Genomic DNA, 8,197 nt, shown 5'->3' on the forward strand with positions numbered 1-8,197 from the left:
TTGATACGTACACACACACAAATATATATATACATGTATACACCCCCCCCCATATATATATATATATATATATATATATATATATATATATATATCAGCAGGCGTACGAGCGTTCACACACAAATGTATATATATACACACACATATTTTAAGAAAGACAAATAATCATGATTTGGATAAAAAATGTATTTCGCGCTTTCCTCCATTTTATCCCTTTCAAAGAGTCATCATGAGTGATATCTTATACAAATAGAGATATCTTATATGTGTAAGTCTGTCGAAAAACTCTGGAGTTGCATTTGTTTACCTAAAAGTAAGAAAATTTTGTTTCATATTCGCCGCCAGCACACATTCAGTTTGCGACTCTATAATTCAGTGAAGCTTTACCTAGCGTCGAACGGTTATCGACTGCAATTTCCAGCAAAACTGTTTTCCTTGTTGCGCCACTATTTCCTATTTACAATTCTACTTTTATGGTGCTTCATTTCGCTGCAAATAATACAATTGTATTGTAATAATATTTATATTTTTATATAAACTTTTTAACTGATCTCTTTTCTGCTTATGGATGGGGTTATTGACCGAGTATACAAGCATTGATGTAGCGGATATTTTCAATTTAGTCTTTTCGGTTGACCTAGCTGACAAGGACCAATGAGTTTTACGATAATAAACGTATTCTGAAAAGTCCGGAACTCGAGTACGCGGTTGTCCATTTCTCTCACGCTCTTCCTAGAGGTAAGGCGAACATATTACTACTACTACTACTACTACTACTACTACTACTACTACTACTACTACTACTACTACTACTACCAATAATAATAACAGTAATAATAATAATAATAATAATAATAATAATAATAATAATAATAATAACAATAGTACTCAGAGAGCGCAAACCTCCGGCAAGGTAACACCAATTTGCTCTCAACGATTAGCCGGAGGTGACTTTAAAAAGAGAATATCTGAAATAAACTCGACTGCTTTCATAAACGCGATACCTAAAAATGAACCCGACGGCTCTCACAAATCAAGTAAAAAACGGGAAAATAATCCAGAATCTTTGTCCGGTACCTGATCGATCCCAGTGATATTCATGGAACATGAAGCTGTGTATGCGGGCCATGTTTGTAATGATGCGTGTGTGTTGTCTGCAGGGACAGTTTTGTCTATGAAGGCCTTTTTTTAGTCTATCCATTGATCTAGAGTCTTTACAACCATTAACGGCTGTAAGAATAAATTTATCCTTGCGTGAAGGAAACGGAAAGGATTTGCATACGGTGTTGTTAACGGAGGTTTAGCAACATTATTGCGCACAAAAGCGTGAATCCCAAAATTAAAGTTTCTTTCAAGGCAGAGCTAGAAATGTAATTGTGAAGTAGCTAAGAGGTTTTAAACAGGAGCAACATATTCAAAATTGGTAAAGCTAAAAATTGTCGAGGACAAATTAAATTTATCATTACTATTGAATGTGTTAATGTTATTTACTTTCTGAACGGTTTTGCTGCCGTTTGTTTAGGTAGTTTGATTTCTTCATCCATCAGTTTGTACTAAGATAAAGACGCGAGTAAAATGAATAATAGAGAAACGAACACAAAACTTTGGAAACAGTAACGCCGCTATAACTTACGTGGGAACTATGAGCGTGCTTTCAAGGGATATAATCAGAGAAAGACTTGAAAGTGCGCGTAAGATAGTAATACTTCATGTAAATAAAGTAAATATAACAAATAATCCAGAATTCTTGTCCGGTACTTGATCGATCCCAAAATCTTATCAGTTCGTACTCGTTACGTGGCCAAAGACCCCTGAAACTTTCATCCGAATCCAGCCAGTGGTTGTTGAGATATCCTGTCTACGGACAAACAAACACAGCATACACCGAGAGCTCTGTGGCTAGAGTGAATAGTCACATATACGAATCGTTTGATATCATACAGTAAATATCTTAATGCACTCTCTCATCCCATCTGTAAGTACTGACGGTTGAGGCGTTACTGTTCTCACTAGAAACATGGAGAATCATCTGGCGTAAAGTAAAATGCGAGTTAATCGTACTGCCTTACATGGATGCCATTATCTCAATTTATTGATGCCAGTCACATACAAGTGATCGAAACTGTTCTCAGAGACGATGAGCAAACATCAACCAATACAAAAATCAGTGGGCTCGCAAATCGGCGCCTATCCCTTTGAATAGCGTTGTGAGTCGCAGGAGTGATGATAATTAGGAACTCTATTCTGGAAATATGTAGTGATTTATAACCTACGTTTTGGGTGAGCCGAGAAACAAACTGTACAGACCTATATTGGTAACATCCTTCCTGACTCTGCCGATAAGTAAAAAGAAAACAATATCGTTTCTCATTTCTATTATGTGTTCAAAGCAACTACTACGTAAACATCGACATTCTAAAATCCTCAATATTTTATTATAATATTTGCTTTCTTGATACTGGACAGTTGTGTATTGCGTGTAGCTAATTTACGACAAATATCTGATAAGCAGGATTAATATTGTAGAGAGAGAAACATCGAAGATTTATCATGCTTATTTGAAAATACCGAACGTTAGGAAATTAAGAACGGAAGCTATGATACAGGAACACGCAATTAGAGATAGCGTGACACTTTGGTACTGATGCTGAAGTTCATCAAATTGTCGACTACTAATGTCTGATTGATTGGAACACGAAAGCCATATCCGATGGCGTTAAATAAAAGATTTTAGCATATTTTCACTTAATTTTGGCTTGAAATACTATATTTTTACTTATTTATTGGTGACTATTAAATATAGAGGAATAAATAATGTCTTATCAGTATCATTCAGATTATAAAATAAGAAAGTTGTTGAGAGAATGAATGTGTTAGTGTTAAGAATGTGTTAGTGTTAAGAATGTGTTAGTGTTAAGAATGTGTTAGTGTTAAGAATGTGTTAGTGTTAAGAATGTGTTAGTGTTAAGAATGTGTTAGTGTTAAGAATGTGTTAGTGATAAGATATGTCAAGGTATGATTGCGGGGCATAATGCATGATTAATAAGCTGACAAATACTAGAAATAACTCAACGGGAACAACAAAGAAAATAGTGATGCCAGGTGTAGTTTTTGTTTGAAGACCGTTATATCATGACATTGATTCTCGGAACAGTGGCATACTGCTTGGTACTCCATTATGAAGTGTTTTATTCCACTCAAATGTTTAATAGAATCAGCAGCATTGGTTGAAGATAGACACACGAAGGATGTAAGCCTTCCAGTATAGTGCTGCACGTTTAATCGATTAAACGCCAAACACGCTGAGCTACATTCCCAACTAATGCAATTGTATGCTTGAAGCAAACTTTATAAAGAAACTTATGGAACAGTTGTATGATGATGCGCATTGTTTGGAAACATAAGTGGATATAACACATTACAATAACCAATGAAACATATAATTCCATTTTATACCAATTTGACGTTTCTTAATATGCAATTGCATAAAATTACTGATTAGATAACGAAAACATACTAGCAGATCTAGATGGGCGAGAAAGCTATCGGAAAACGGACAACCTGACACGATTCTTATAACATATTGCTAAAACATGAGCTGCGAGAAAAATGAAAATTATAGCAATTGAACCAGAATATTTATCTCGCATAATGATGTATTCAATCGAATGGGATATAGTCGTTCGGTTTTTTTTTTACGAGCTTGCTTTGTAAGCTGGTTTTGATAAAACACCATATTGCATGCAGATTCCGTCAAGCTGGTGTTTATTGGCAAAATATTTCATGAACGACACTTTTTAACAAAAGGAATGACGTATCTCTACCTGGGTACCGAAATAGCTTTAAGTTTCAATTATTATTCGTGTAGATGTTTATGCTTTCAGTTTCACATGAACGACAAATATGTAAATCGAAACTCTGATCGAGGGAGCAACAAATTAAATAGAAACTCTATAAGACATGTATTCAGTATATGTGAAATTTCGTAAATGTGTCCTTTATAATTGCCTTCACTTTCTGCTAACTGTATTGATTTGGAGTTGTTGTTTTTATATTCCATAAAAGCATAGCATTATATTCTAATAATCAGTGCCGACTCAGGCTGAAGTGGTAATTATTTAACTACTGTAAATGCGACACAAAGCACGAAACATTTACACCAACTAGAACTGACTGCTCTTTTGATGTCCCACTACTCTGTCTGCATTTGTATGATATGCTACCTTTAATAGTTACACATATGTCAGGTTTCGACCTCGGTTGTTCTTCCTTTTTAATCAAAAGTAGCTGTTGATCTACCAGGCCTAAGTGTAAAAAAATTTGGGCATAACCATAGTAAAATTTTAGTTTAGATATATTAGATTATAAATACATCATGTAGTCTGTTCGTTTATTTTTAAGATGCCAGAGTGTGGTTTGAGAGAGACTTCATTAATATTTTTAGAATTATCGCGGTACCGATGACATGAAAAATATAGATGCAAGAGGAAAATTTACTTCATTTATATAACTTCTCTTCTTTCTAAATGTTCTATGAAAACACATGCCATAGTCGCTTGTCAATTTAGGCAGCCTGCCTAAACAGGAAATGCCTTCATTTCTGAACATCAGCTAAGTCAAAATATGTGGAGATAATAATATTCTTCCACTTAGCGAAGACGTCAAGAAGACGTTTAATTGAAAGAGAACCCAGTTATGAATACGATAAAAAGAAAACAAAACTGAATTCCAAAGTAAATATGAAAAGGTTAGTGGAAATGTATAATGTCCTGCGTAAATTCATAGTAATACATCTATGTAAAATGACGACAAATTCATGCAATTTCCTATATATTTACTTTTTTATATGATATATACGTGTAGTAGAAATACTTCATTGTAATTTTGATATGTCAGGATTTGTATATGTTTTTGATGACTTGCGCTGCGCTTGATTTTAAACACCCTGATTTTTAGAATTATTCATTGTGAAATACTTCTCATTCATGTTTTCTACACTTAACGACTCTAATATGCAATAGTGAAATAAGTCAGTCGTATAGCATAAAGGTTTAAGAGGGATGTGCCGCATTTTCGTGCTAATCTATCAACCCACTACGTATCTTCGTTTCCTTTACCTTATATCCACTTAGAGATTTGTTGCATAGACAGGATTTTCAATTATTATATCAAACAAAAGCCATTTTCATCGTTTTCCATTCTGTTTGGCATTGGAAAAGTATCAGCCTAATCTACGTGGGGTTGCTGAAAAGCTCTTGGCGTTGTGTAAAAGTAAATACAGGAGGATCAGATTATTATAATTATATTTAACATATTCCACTCTCAGATACACATTGCGCTGGTGCTTCAGTTTTTCTAAGCCCTGTAAAAGGACTCGAAAGGTTGAGCCTGCAACCAGGCCTTTCGCAATGCCATTAAACCCAGAAACATTTCATCACACCATCGTATATAAAGTTAGCAATTTTCCCTTCAGCTCACACCATGTATATTGGAACAAAAAAAATACAAAATCTTTGAACAATTCACTGAAAAAGAATCCTAACTTTTGTTTACATAGTTTAATGAAATATGGTTGCATATTCTTGGTGCTTCTTTTATCAAAATAGTATTAATTCCTTGGGTTTTGACTAATGTCAACATCTACAAAATAGTTTGGTTTTAGCCAGGACCAACAACTGATAATTACGAAATGAATGCACAGAAGATTCTTTACAATTGTAAAATATCAGTGTAATGTGCAACGAAACAAAAATATATTAAGTTAATGTAAAGATTTCGTTTCATTAATCAAATACTCGTTTCTAATATACATATAATATACATATAAAATCTTCAGTATCTGTACAGAATCTATAAGTTGCAAGACATTGTTAGAATATATTTCACCTTTTCAAAGTAATTCTTTTACCATAAATATAGATAGATGAATGTTGCACCACATAGGAGCTAGCATTTTTGATTGGTCTTCTTATCTCGTTCACGAATGATGAAAAATTGTCTATTTTAGCATATTGAATATATAGTGTGTAGTACTGCCGATTCAAATGATTACATTTATTACTTTGTTCATTAGAAAAGAAGAGAAACGTGAAACAGCATCATATTCTAACATACTGAAAAGAGTTTTGTTATATGTATATAATGAATATTCTTCAAGTCTTTAAAAAATATACAGCTCTAAATGAGTATTCCTTATGAAAATAGTAAATCTTTATTTTATCAAATGTTTATGTGAACACTTAAAATTCATAGCGTAGAATGGCATGGAAATCTCCATTCAATGCTGTTCAATTTTAATATAGATTTAATATATTTTTGTTTAATAAATGGTGTTCTGTAGAAATAAATTGTACTACTGCTTATTTCCTGATATTTTTTTTATTTCCCATGATATTTTTTAATTGGGTAATTCATAAGTTGAGTTGATACAACTCAACTACAAAATGAATTTAATCAGGAACAAAGTTGTTCGAGTGTGTGTTAATTATATTGGCATTATGTCTCTCCCTGGACACAACAAAGTCATTCCTAATTTTTGAACATTTGCGTGAAAAGTCCTCTGTGGAACAAACCTGATGAACATTCACACATTCTGATCAGTGAATATAGGTGTACGTCTAATTTGAAGTGAAAAAGTAAAACGTAAAATACAAGCCACAGTAATATGTTTCCACTCGTTTAGTTTTATGTTCGTTCCCTGCAAATCCATTTCATTTACAAATACACAAGTATACATCTTTTATGTATATATGTGTGCGTGTACGTATGCATGTGAAAGAGAGAGTGAATGATTGTATTTCCTCATAACGTGTAGAGAAATGGGTAACTTCTAACGTACACACATGTATAGCAAACGGGGCGTCGTCGTCGTTGTCGTCGTGGTATAAAATATTTACGGTAGTTGAATTATAGAAAATATTATAATGCGAAATTGTTGCAATGCAAATAAAGTTTATTTAGTAGTCGTAAGTTTACTGAATCTTTTGACACCGCATCCTTCAAAATCGGCAACTCAATTTTCGAATGCATAAGGAAGGTGTACACACACACACACACACACACACACACACACACACACACACACACACACACACACACACACACACACACATATACACACACACACACACACACACACACACAAACACACTTTTATATATATGTATATATGTGGATGTGTCTCTGTCATTCTCTCTCCCTCTCATATCCCCTGTATCTCTATCACTTCCTGTCTCCTCCCCTTCCCTAGTATCAGCCACCCACATTGTACCACATTTCCCTGAACCTATACTATTGCACCCCTCTCATTTTATCATATAACAGTCCAACCCCCGTATTCGGTCAATTATCAATTTTTATTGAAATCTGATTAGTTTATAATTTAACTAGATGGTAGTTCAACATGTACACAACGTTTGGTGAAGATTGTTTCGATAATTTAGTCGGCAAGATGGTAACAGACAGACGGAAAGACGGTTAGATGCACAAAAATTGCTATTTATATATAAGATACATGCACATACAAACACACACACATATATAGATACATACATACATATACACACAGACACACGCACACATATGTAAATCCAGATATGATCTCTTAACGAGATTCCCATCATCGATCTTTCCATGGCTTCCTGTGCCGTAAGCAGATGTTGTTCTTCACTCTTCGTCAAGCCCCACGTTCCACAAGTACATAACATTGCAGGTGAGACTGTATTGTTGAAGAGATTAACGATTGTTGCCTTGTCTAGGTTCGCCTTCAGCACAGCCTTCACCGTGTTCAATGGTCTCACTCCTGTACTTACCCTTTGCGAGAACTCATTCTCCAGCTCTCGATTCTTTGTCACTTCTTCACAGAGATACACTTAGCAGCTCGACACTTCTATTTCATTGGCTTTGATTGTGAAGCAACCGATCGCTACGCCCTCAGACAGCATGTACTTCGTTTTCGTACTCCCACGCAAAGTGACGATGGAGCGGACATGTCGCAAGGTTCACAGAAAACCGATGGACCCACGTGAACGGACTATACCACTCGGAAGTACACTTAGGTGGGAAGGTGATTTGATGTTTGGAACAACGTGGAAGAGAATGGTGAGATCACGTGGGGAACGGAGCGAATGCTATGGCCAGCGGAGACGATTGGGCACCAGGCAGCTTTGGCGATCCAGTCGTCCAAGTGATATATATA

This window comes from Octopus bimaculoides, chromosome 15 (genome assembly GCF_001194135.2).
Source record: "Octopus bimaculoides isolate UCB-OBI-ISO-001 chromosome 15, ASM119413v2, whole genome shotgun sequence".
Taxonomy (NCBI): Eukaryota; Metazoa; Mollusca; class Cephalopoda; order Octopoda; family Octopodidae; genus Octopus; species Octopus bimaculoides.